Source organism: Cylas formicarius, unplaced genomic scaffold (genome assembly GCF_029955315.1).
Source record: "Cylas formicarius isolate icCylForm1 unplaced genomic scaffold, icCylForm1.1 PGA_scaffold_192__1_contigs__length_14768, whole genome shotgun sequence".
In the NCBI taxonomy this organism is placed as follows: Eukaryota; Metazoa; Arthropoda; class Insecta; order Coleoptera; family Brentidae; genus Cylas; species Cylas formicarius.
Genome location: NW_026844263.1, coordinates 1 through 12500, shown reverse-complemented (window position 1 = coordinate 12500; position 12500 = coordinate 1). Strand labels below are relative to the sequence as shown.

The following is a 12500-nucleotide window of genomic DNA, read 5'->3' as shown; positions in this document are numbered from 1 at the left end:
GCAGCCGTTTCCGGTACCCCGCAGCCAGCTCTGCATAGCACTTCCTGGCGAGCTCTCCGCTCCCCCCTACTGACCCGCATGCGGGACGGTAGCGAGTTGCTTCTGAGCTGGTGGTATTGCACGTAATCCCTGCCCGGAATACCGACCGCCGGTTTTACCCATTTGGTGGATTCCAGACAGTACGCGGCCTCGCGGAGCTCGCTCCCATCACAGGAGTCGTAAAGTCTCCTGGCCCACAAGTGCCGTTGTTCGGATCCCTTCGGCCGCTCGCTCAGCCCTTGTTTGCGCAACAAACCTCTCGCCCACTCCAGCTTCCGAAGAATCCGGGGGGCGGAGGCCGCCGCGCGGGCTGCGGGAAAGGAAGACGAATTCAACCGGCCCATCCTCCCTACGATCATCGAGGGAATCCCCGTGGACAGGGCGGGGACACCTAAGCCACCGTCGCGGACAGAGGCGTGGAAGTAGCCCGTGGGTGTGTCCTTGGGCAGCCGCAACCATGTTCGCACATGGCGCCGCAACTGTTTGTCCAGCGCCCGAAGCCGCCCGGTATTCACCGACCCAAGGGCCAACGAGTGGTAAACCTTGGGTACGATGTAATTCGCGAGCAGCTCCAGACGTTGTTGCGGCTTTAGCGGAGCTCTTCCAATACGTTCTAGGAGCCTCTGTAGATGGGTCTCTGCATGGACGACGCCATGAGAATCGTAGTCCACGCCAAGGTAGCGCCATCGCGTGAACACTGTAGAGGGGCGAATAAATTCGCCGCCGAGTCGAAAGGAAGGCTCAGTGAGCACCTTCACTTTCTTCTCCTTCCCCACAGGTACATACGACAGCGACATGCACTTGGCTGGAGCGAATTTAAGGCCCATGCTTCCGCAGGTTGACTGTAAGTGCTTAAGCGCGACGTTCATCCCGAATCGAGTGCTCGAAAGCACGACCAGGTCGTCGGCATAAGATAGGCACTGGATGTTTTCGCTTCCCCCCAACGTGTATCCGACTTCCCGCGGCATACTGCGCAACGCGTAGTCGAAACATAGGTTAAACAGGATCGGTGACAAGGGATCCCCTTGCCGAACTCCTCGCCGGACTTTCACCTCCTCCGAGACTCGACCGTGCACTGATATCACCGTTGACGCCTTGTCGTACGCCGTCATCACGTACTCCACGAATGGAGCAGGAAGTCGGTTTCCGACAAGGGCAGACCGGATGGCATGGTGGCTGAGGGTGTCAAAAGCCTTGGCAATGTCAAGCACCACCAAGTGACACTCTCTCCTCCGGCCACGCGCATCATGTATGACCGCATCCAGAATTGCCGTGTTTTCACAGCATCCATCAGCGGTCATAAACGCACGCTGGCGCTGGTCGATAACGTTCGATTTCCCCAAACGAGCAGCCAACACACGGTTGAACTGCCGCAAGGGTACTGGTGCCACGGTGATCGGTCTATACTCTCCCGGATGTTCTGGGAGAGCGCTCTTCGGAAGTAGAGAAGTCCGAGCTTTGAGAAGCCGCTCGGGAATCTCGTTGGTCAACATCACCAGGTTGTAAAAGAGAGCACGCATTCTGGCCGGCATAGCCTTCCATTGGCGTGGCGTAACTCCGTCAGGGCCAGGCGCAGAGTTCAGCTTAATCTCATTTGCCGAGACGTCTGCCTCCGTCATCGGTTCCCAAACCGCCGCTAGGCCTGCACGAATCTCAGGCGGGTGGTCCCGTGGACCCAGCTCGCATTGCTGCGACTCGGCCCCCATCACCCCCGACCAGTGCTCATGCAGGACTTCTAGCTCGTGGGAAACTACGGGCTTATCTTCCAGGATTTCCTGTACTGCGGCTCGCTTATCCCTACGCCAAAGCCTCTGAACGTGTCCGTATTCACGCCTGCGTCTCTCTCTTCTCCTTTCCTGTCCACCTTCTCCATTGCCGCCAGGTGGTCGAGCTTGGCGCCGAGTGCGAGACTCAGGCGCGCTAGGAGTCGGAAAACATCGTTGTAGCCATTCCGTCAGCTGGTGCAGAATCGGTCTTCCCTCCAAGGCCCTTCGGGCCGCCGTAAGAAGAAGGTTGCAAGAGTAGGTGTCCGTATCGAACAACCCATCCGCAAGCTCTCTCACTTTGGCCCTCAGCGGATCCTCGGCTCTGCCCGCGGCTTCACCATCATCTACCGCCGGACTCTTGGGGGTGGACGGGGCGGATCCATAGGAGGACGAGGCACTACTACAGTCAGCAGGTGACTGCGGCCGTTGACCTTGGCCGTCAGAACTCGCGTTCGATGTTGAGCGTAACGTTGGGATCGGCTGCTTCGCACGAAGCTCCGCAAGCCTTTCACCAACCATGGCTTTGTAGTCTTGACGCCGCCGAGCACCTTTGATGGCCTCCTGCGAACGCCCTGACATTTTGTCGAGTAGGTAGAGGTTCAAGAAGGGCACGCCCTTCTGTATTGCCTCCGCCTCCAAGACCGCCATGAGCTCGAGTTCCTCGCGCTGCCAGCGTACTTTGACGCTGGGCGCTTTGAGCCCCTCGTTGTACTCCTCCTCATGTGCCCGCCTCCGATGCACTCCCAGTCCGGTTTTGGTAGTGAAAGATCTGCCGCATAGTGGACAGAGAAATTCATCTGCCCGCGTCGGTCCGGCTACGCCGTCGGGATCGGCATGGTTAGTCGTAGACAGGGCTACAGCGCGGCCATGTTGCACCACGTTACTAGACCCACTTGGTCCCGCAGTGTCAGGCCTCAGCTGCGCACGTCCACTAGCAACATTGCACCCACCTCGAAGGGCCTTCGACCTTGTCTGAGGGCCACCCGCCCGCCGCGGGGTCGGGTTCGAAGGTCCGCTTGCGCGTTCCTCCGGTCGACCAGTCGTAGCAGGAGGGGAGGGCAGCGGCCCCCCCCGGGAAGGTCCATCCGAGGCTTGGGTTTTAAATTTAGTGCCTGCACAAATTTTGGGCAGGCGAGGCTGGCCTGGCAAGCCCCCCCGCCTATTGCCCATAAGCGTACACCCTCCAGACGCCGTTCTCCCATTGGGGGGTTGTTCCGCGCATACTTCTGCCTACCGCTCGGTAGGTTTCCATTTCAGAACGGCCATGGTGTTGGTTGGCGAGGCCAGGACTAGTGCTTCAATATGCGGAGGTGCCACCAAACCGCACTGACGAGTTATACTCACACCTTCAAGAGGGACCAGAACCAAGTCCGCTGAACGAGGCCTAGTTGACCTCCGTCCTCAGATGCTTTCAGGCGTAGCGAATCGCCCTCTCACACTAGCCCATGCCCTGGTGGCAATCCTTGGGACTTAAACGCCTAGCGGAAGCAGTGGGTGGCTACCCCACACTCGAGCGTTACGCCCGCCGCCCGCATAGCCAGTGCCCCACTTAGTCACCGGTGTTCAAGACCAGTGTCCAGCAGTTACCACGAGGAGGGGGGGTTGGCACTTGCATGGGGGAGAGGGAGTCTCGGATACTAGTTAGAAACCGACACCTCAAGCGACTCCAACAATGTCTTAGCAGGCCATACAAGAGAGGGGGAGTCCAAGTCTCGGATACTAGTACCGCACGGCCCGACACCTCTAACGACTTGGACTGCGGAAGATGCTTGACCAGAGCTTCGCGCGCCCCCAAACCAGCGGTCGCTTAACAAGCCCCCACACTTTGCGAGCAACTACTTCTCCCCAGCCAGAGAGTCATAGTTACTCCCGCCGTTTACCCGCGCTTGATTGAATTTCTTCACTTTGACATTCAGAGCACTGGGCAGAAATCACATTGCGTCAACATCACGTTAAGACCATCGCAATGCTTTGTTTTAATTAGACAGTCGGATTCCCCCGGTCCGTGCCAGTTCTGAGCTGACCGTTAAATAGCGGCCGAAGAGAACACCGGAAAACCGGAGTTTTCCGGGTCTCGCAGCGAGGCGGTTCCGCGGGAGGCCAAGGCTCGGGACCGGGTTCGGATCGGATCCGGAGATCGTCTCCTCGCCCAGGCCCGGCTCGTTAACCGGAACCCGCTTCCTCGCCAAGCCCGACACGCCCCGATCCTCAGAGCCAATCCTTATCCCGAAGTTACGGATCCAATTTGCCGACTTCCCTTACCTACATTATTCTATCGACTAGAGGCTCTTCACCTTGGAGACCTGCTGCGGATATGGGTACGAACTGGCGCGACGCCTCCACGTGGCCCTCTCCCGGATTTTCAAGGTCCGAGGGGAAGATCCGGACACCGCGGCAACTGCGGTGCTCTTCGCGTTCCAAACCATATCTCCCTGCTAGAGGTTTCCATGGAACTCGAACGCTCATGCAGAAAAGAAAACTCTTCCCGGATCTCCCGACGGCGTCTCCGGGTCCTTTTGGGTTACCCCGACGAACTCTCTTGCGAGGGCCCGACTTATTAACGGTTCCGCTGCCAGGTTCCGGAATAGGAACCGGATTCCCTTTCGCCCGACGGGTGTGCGCTCTCGTTTTTCTCGCTCGTCAAAAATTATATATTATTTTATAATAAGACGGACCGCGACGTGTAAAACTACACCCCATCGACATCGGCTTTCGCCTAGGGCTTAGGATCGACTGACTCGTGTGCAACGGCTGTTCACACGAAACCCTTCTCCACGTCAGTCCTCCAGGGCCTCGCTGGAGTATTTGCTACTACCACCAAGATCTGCACCGGCGGCGGCTCCAGACGGCCTCGCGGCCAGCCCTTCTGCGCTCACCGCCGCGACCCTCCTACTCGTCAGGGCTTCATGATCGCGTCCGAAAACGACGATCGCACATGCCTCTGACGGTCGAGTATAAGCACGACGCTTCAGCGCCATCCATTTTCAGGGCTAGTAACTTCGGCAGGTGAGTTGTTACACACTCCTTGGCGGATTCCGACTTCCATGGCCACCGTCCTGCTGTCTTAAGTTACCAACGCCTTTCATGGTATCCCATAAGCGTCGATTTTGGCGCTTTAACTCGACGTTTGGTTCATCCCACAGCGCCAGTTCTGCTTACCAAAAATGGCCCACTTGGCACTCTGATTCGTGTCTCTCGCGGCTTCAATAATATATAAATAAATATATATAGTTCGAGCAAGCCGGAGATCTCACCCATTTAAAGTTTGAGAATAGGTTGAGGTCGTTTCGACCCCAATGCCTCTAATCATTCGCTTTACCGGATGAAACTCGTACGCTACGAGCGCCAGCTATCCTGAGGGAAACTTCGGAGGGAACCAGCTACTAGATGGTTCGATTAGTCTTTCGCCCCTATACCCAGTTCCGACGATCGATTTGCACGTCAGAATCGCTACGGACCTCCATCAGGGTTTCCCCTGACTTCGTCCTGACCAGGCATAGTTCACCATCTTTCGGGTCCCAGCGTGTACGCTCTTGGTGCGCCTCTTCTCGCGATGAGAACGAGACGCCCCGGGAGTGCGAGGCGACCGCTTTAAAGGCGAATCGCCCATCCTCCCTCGGTTCGCGCGAGACGAACCTTTACTTTCATTACGCCTTTAGGTTTAGCGAATCCCAATGACTCGCGCACATGCTAGACTCCTTGGTCCGTGTTTCAAGACGGGTCCTGAAAGTACCCAAAGCTATAGCGTCGCAGATCGGTCACGCTTTTTTACGAGCGAGGGTCGGTTCGAGAACTTCGAGGCCAACAGTCACCGGAGGTCGGTACCGGCACCGGGTCCGATAGCCGACTAGTATCCGGAGCGCTTGCCGCGAGTCGAACGCTTTTAAAGCGACCCGTGACCTTTCTCGTACCGTCGAGCGAGTCGGTCAGGATACCGCGGGTCCGCGCGATTCGAGAAAACCGCGCGGGCTCCGCCGCGGACCTTAGACCGACGCCCGACGGATCGCGACGTCCTACCAGGAGAAAAGTGCACGCGTTCGATGCCGGGTCGAAAAACGTAAGGCGCGGAAAAGGTAACGGGTAACCGTCCTCCCCGTCGCGCGAACGTCTCGCGCCGACTCCGAAACGCGAATGAATTTCTCCCTTCGACCTTTCGGGTTTCTCAGGTTTACCCCTAAACGGTTTCACGTACTATTGAACTCTCTCTTCAAAGTGCTTTTCAACTTTCCCTCACGGTACTTGTTCGCTATCGGTCTCGTGGTCATATTTAGCCTTAGATGGAGTTTACCACCCGCTTAGGGCTGCACTCTCAAGCAACCCGACTCTGAGGAGATCCCTCCCGCGATCGACGGCGGTCGCTACGGGCCTGGCACCCTCTATGGGCTGTGGCCCCGTTCAAGAAGGACTTGGACGCGCCGGACGATCTCGGGATAACGGAACCTCCCTAACACCACATTTCCCGGCGCCCGGTATCGGCCGCGGGATTCGGTGCTGGGCTCTTCCCTGTTCGCTCGCAGCTACTGAGGGAATCCTAATTAGTTTCTTTTCCTCCGCTTATTAATATGCTTAAATTCGGCGGGTAGTCTCACCTGCTCTGAGGTCGATCGATAAAATCATTATATATATATATATATATATATATATAAATATATATATAAAACGTAGACGTGAATTTCGAAACGGTTCAGCGTTTATATTTAAAACCGCTATATCCACCACTCGTTACGCGGCCGCAAACGATCAGACGTCGGACACCTTTTCTTCTTATCGAGAAAATAACGGACACGACGATCGTCAATTTTGCGCGGACCTGCGACATACGCGGGCGGTTTTAATTACGCTCGTCTCTCGCGCTTTTAAGCGAGCGCGACGCGACGAACCGGTGCGTCGAAAATCGACGTCGTTCGCAAACTCGGTCGCGTTCCTTAGAACGCGGCCGGAGTTTCGCTTTCGCGTTTTAAAACGTCGCGAGACCGGGTAGGAGAGAGATCGCGCGCTAAGCGCGAACGTGCTGTTGCTCCTCACTCCTTCCCGCGCTACACGTCCAACTCGCTCCGACGTTTCTCGCGCCTCGCGGGCGAAAAAACCGAGCAGTCTTTAAATTGGATACGACCCTCAGCCAGGAGTGGTCCGGGAACAGAATCCGAGGACCGCAATGTGCGTTCGAAATGTCGATGTTCATGTGTCCTGCAGTTCACAAGTTGACGCGCAATTAGCTGCGTTCTTCATCGACCCACGAGCCAAGTGATCCACCGTTTAGGGTAATCTTTTTTCGATCGGTTTAACGCTTTTCGTCTCCGAAAAAGAGTCGTCGGCGTTGTTATCGACACATACATTTTTTTTACGGAAGGCGAGGTATATACCTTTCGACGTAAAAAAAAAAAAAAAGTTCGATTTCGGGCCGGTCTATCCGACGGAACACTTCGCCGCGCGCCCTTTGTTCTTTATTATTCAGACGGTAGGCGCGCGCGCGTTCGCGTTCGGACGACCCGCGCCGGTTTAAAGTTTATATACACACCTCCTCGCGGGTCGCGGGTGGGTGTAAGTACTTTTCGGTGCTCCGGGCGAATATCGTTTGACACCTTGTCGACGGCGAGCGCGAAACTAGGTTTCGCGCTTCGAGTTCCGTCTAGGTACCCGGAATTTTGTCGGCGCTCCTCCTACTCCTACTCCTCTCTCCCCTTTTTTACGGTGGTCGAGTGGTCGTCGTAGTCGTCGAATTTAATCGCGGCCGACTTAAAGATCGACGCGAGATATTTTCGACCGAGCGTCAGCGACAAAAATTCGTTCGACTAAATAAAGACAAACTGTGTAATTTTTATTATCACTTTAATGATCCTTCCGCAGGTTCACCTACGGAAACCTTGTTACGACTTTTACTTCCTCTAAATGATCAAGTTTGGTCAACTTCCCGGACACATCGACGACGCCGAAACGCCATCGGCGTATCGGTCCGAAGACCTCACTAAATCATTCAATCGGTAGTAGCGACGGGCGGTGTGTACAAAGGGCAGGGACGTAATCAACGCGAGCTTATGACTCGCGCTTACTGGGAATTCCTCGTTCATGGGGAACAATTGCAAGCCCCAATCCCTAGCACGAAGGAGGTTCAGCGGGTTACCCGGGCCTCTCGGCCAGGGAGGACACGCTGATTCCTTCAGTGTAGCGCGCGTGCGGCCCAGAACATCTAAGGGCATCACAGACCTGTTATTGCTCAATCTCGTGCGGCTAGAAGCCGCCTGTCCCTCTAAGAAGAATTGTTTGTACGCAGACAGTAAAAACCGCGCGCGACAACGGGGCGAACCCCGAGCCGGCCGGCCTTTGAGATGTCTAAATACGCCTAGTTAGCAGGCTAGAGTCTCGTTCGTTATCGGAATTAACCAGACAAATCGCTCCACCAACTAAGAACGGCCATGCACCACCACCCACCGAATCAAGAAAGAGCTCTCAATCTGTCAATCCTTCCGGTGTCCGGGCCTGGTGAGGTTTCCCGTGTTGAGTCAAATTAAGCCGCAGGCTCCACTCCTGGTGGTGCCCTTCCGTCAATTCCTTTAAGTTTCAGCTTTGCAACCATACTTCCCCCGGAACCCAAAAGCTTTGGTTTCCCGGAAGCTGCCCGCCGAGTCATCGGAGGAACGTCGGCGGATCGCTAGCTGGCATAGTTTACAGTTAGAACTAGGGCGGTATCTGATCGCCTTCGAACCTCTAACTTTCGTTCTTGATCAATGAAAACGTTTTTGGCAAATGCTTTCGCTTCTGTCCGTCTTGCGACGATCCAAGAATTTCACCTCTAACGTCGCAATACGAATGCCCCCATCCGTTCCTATTAATCATTACCTCGGGGTTCCGAAAACCAACAAAATAGAACCGAGGTCCTATTCCATTATTCCATGCACACAGTATTCAGGCGAAGTTTTAGCCTGCTTTAAGCACTCTAATTTGTTCAAAGTAAACGTGCCGGCCCACCTCGACACTCAATGAAGAGCACCGCGGCAGGATTGAGTTGGACCGCCCGCGTGAACGGGCTAAGTCCACCGGCAGGACGTCTCGCGGCACGCCAGTTAACACCGCGGACGATGAACCGGCGGCGCGAGACACAAATTCGACTACGAGCTTTTTAACCGCAACAACTTTAATATACGCTATTGGAGCTGGAATTACCGCGGCTGCTGGCACCAGACTTGCCCTCCAATTGATCCTCGTTAAAGGGTTTAGAGTGTACTCATTCCGATTACGGGGCCTCGGATGAGTCCCGTATCGTTATTTTTCGTCACTACCTCCCCGTGCCGGGAGTGGGTAATTTGCGCGCCTGCTGCCCTCCTTGGATATGGTAGCCGTTTCTCAGGCTCCCTCTCCGGAATCGAACCCTGATTCCCCGTTACCCGTTACGACCATGGTAGGCGCAGAACCTACCATCGACAGTTGATAAGGCAGACATTTGAAAGATGCGTCGCCGGTGCGAGACCGTGCGATCAGCGTAAAGTTATTCAGAGTCACCAAGTTGAACGATGTCGGGCGCGAACCCGCCACCGATTGGTTTTGATCTAATAAAAGCACTCCTTCCGTCTCCGGTCGGACCTCTGTTTGCATGTATTAGCTCTAGAATTACCACAGTTATCCAAGTAATTGTGGGTACGATCTAAGGAACCATAACTGATTTAATGAGCCTTTCGCGGTTTCACCTTAATTTGGCTTGTACTGAAACATGCATGGCTTAATCTTTGAGACAAGCATATGACTACTGGCAGGATCAACCAGGGAGCTGTTCTACGTGTCGAGCGCGCCGCCGCCGCCGCCGCCACGGATGACGACGATCGGGCGCGGTACGACAACAAACAGTCTCTTTTTTAAAAATAATAATTACGCGCGCGAAACGCGTTTATTTTATTTTTAAATAGAAACAGACGCGACCACTTTGTGTGGCGGTGATAGCGTGCGAGTACGGAAATGAACCGTTCCCGACGCCACACTCGTTATTATTATTATTCGGACGCGATCCGTCCAATTTTTTTTTGTTGGTAATAAATATCGAGACGACGTGAGTGCGCGATCAAACAATCCGACTCGCGCGCGCATAATAAGCTTTAAAATGCGGCGCGCGTCGAACCGATGTGCCTCGGGCAACGAACGTCGATCGACGGAAATTTTCGGACATTCTCTCGATCACTCTTCGCTAGATTGAAAGCGACACGAGATTTCTCGAAAGAAACGTTCCGGATTCGCATATAAACTCGCTCGGTTAGATGAGAGTTATCGCAAATTTTTCGGAAGAAAAATATTATAGGGCGACCGCTTTCGAACCACGAAGTGCCAAATCTTACTTTAAAACACCCGCTAAGTTCGCGATCTAGCTGTATAAGGTGCGGAGCCTTAAAATGTTTTCGAACGCTCGAGCAATCGCTGCTACGAAGACGGGCCGATGGCAAACGAAAAACGGTCTACGTTCCCGTACCGATGAAGGAAACCAATTTTTCTTAAAAAATTGAACCCACGATACGAAAATGTTAAGCGAGCCAATTAATCGCGCCAAACGGTCGACTCGAAGGCGATCTAACGATCGAAAAAGCATTTTGCTCTGCGAAGGGAGAAGTGTCTATACGCACGACGCGGCGGTCGCGCTCGAGACCATCTCACCTATTATAGGTAACGGACCATTCCTTAGTCTTCCGAACGTTTCACGTGAAAACCCGAATATCGGCTGCGGCGGGCAAATAAAGTTCGGAGCGAAACTTTCGCTCGTGGTTACGTTCGATTTGGTTAAAGCGGGCACTTTTTCAAATATTTTTTTTTCTTTACTTACTTTTGTTAACTGACCGCCGGTTCCGGTTCCGACTTAAAAATAAATCGCCGTCCCCGGATTTTGTCGGACGATACTCTCCATCATTTTTAATTTCGGGTGTTTGCATTTTTTTTTCTCGCGATTTAATAAATTCATTATTAAACATTTATAAGTCCGTCTTCTTTAATATTGCGGACCAGCGGGAAGAGAGTTTTGTTTTTTTTTTTTTATTTTATTCATTTTAACATATACTCCCATAAAAGGTTTTTGCCGCTAGCCGCGAGCAGAGAAAAATAAGCAAAACTAACCGAAACAAAGCAAAAATAAGCAAAACTAACCAAAATTAACCGAATATAACCAAAATTAAACAAAACTAACCAAAAGGAACAAAAATAACCACAACTAAGCAAAATTAATCATAACAAACCAAAATTGGCCAAAGTTCGGCAAAACAAACCAAATTATCCAAAACTAAGCAAAATTAAGCAAAAGTAGTCAAAATTAACAAAAACAAGCCAAACTTATCCTGAACAAACCAAAACTAACGATAATTAAGCAAAAATAGGAAACGTTCACAAAAACTAACCGAAACGAACCATAACTAACTAATAGCGGCCGAAACTGGAAATAATAAACCAAAGTAAACAAAACTAAGCAAAATTAAGCAAAAGTAGTCAAAATTAACAAAAACAAGCCAAACTTATCCTAAACAAACCAAAACTAACGATAATTAAGCAAAAATAGGAAACGTTCACAAAAACTAACCGAAATGAACCCTAACTAACTAATAGCGGCCGAAACTGGAAATAATAAACCAAAGTAACCAAAACTAAGCAAAATTAAGCAAAAGTAGTCAAAATTAACAAAAACAAGCCAAAATTATCCTAAACAAACCCAAAACTAACGATAATCCTAACTAACCAATAGCGGCCGAAACTGGAAATAATAAACCAAAGTAACCAAAACTAGCGAAAATTCAGCAAAAGAAACCAAAATTAACCGTGTAACAAACCCAAATCAACCAAACCAAAAAAAAAAACATGCAAAACTTCACCAAAACGAACCACAATTCGCAAAAACTAAACAAACACAAACAAAATTAAGCACACTCAAATAAAAAGTAATCAAAACTACGTTCAACACGAACTGACCTAATTAAATAAAAAAATAGGAAAATTCAATTTTGCTAACCAAAAACGTCAATCGAAATAAACGCGAAACCGGGTTCCTGCCATTTATTTCGACGATAAGCACTTTTATCTAACTATGATTCGAAAAAAAAAAAAATAAGAAAGAAAGATATGAATAAACGAATTGATTAATATATAAAAATTGTGGTTCTGAAAAGAACCGTTTTTGGTGAATTTACACTCTCCAAGTCGACGCTCATTTATTTAGAACTGGTGTATTTTGTGACGGCTTTGGTCCCTTCACTGACGGCGTGCTTGGCCAACTCTCCGGGCAACAACAATCTCACGGCCGTTTGAATCTCTCTGCTAGTAATAGTGGATCGCTTATTATAGTGAGCCAAACGAGAAGCTTCGGCGGCAATCCTTTCGAAAATGTCGTTTACGAACGAATTCATAATGGACATGGCTTTGCTCGAAATGCCAGTATCCGGATGAACTTGCTTCAACACTTTGTAAATGTAAATTGCGTAACTCTCCTTCCTCCCGTTTCTTTTTCTTATCACTCTTCGAAATATTTTTTTGAGCCTTGCCGGCTTTTTTCGCCGCTTTACCGCTTACTTTCGGTGGCATTTTCTACAATCGATTAGACGCGCGCAAAGTAACGGACTGACAAGGCCCACACCGGGCCGCAGCTATTTATTTGAGAACCGAGTCGGCCGACAAGCTCCGCCCCCGGGCATCGTTCGCCGAAGCGCTAATCCCATTGGTCCATGCCCATGTCCTATA

General features: G+C 51.7%; 2 non-coding genes and 1 pseudogene across 2 annotated transcripts; all 3 read right to left on the bottom strand.

Moving 5' to 3' along the window:
• The window catches only part of LOC132696001 (large subunit ribosomal RNA), an 8493-nt pseudogene extending 2085 nt beyond the window's left edge, over positions 1 to 6408 (bottom strand).
• Positions 6409 to 6914: 506 nt separating this feature from the next.
• Positions 6915 to 7069, bottom strand: LOC132695999 (5.8S ribosomal RNA). The gene has a single exon (XR_009617976.1). It is a non-coding gene; the product is annotated as a 5.8S ribosomal RNA (ribosomal RNA).
• Positions 7070 to 7635: 566 nt separating this feature from the next.
• On the bottom strand, positions 7636 to 9566 carry LOC132696000 (small subunit ribosomal RNA). Its single transcript, XR_009617977.1, has one exon. It is a non-coding gene; the product is annotated as a small subunit ribosomal RNA (ribosomal RNA).
• Positions 9567 to 12500: the final 2934 nt, after the last annotated feature.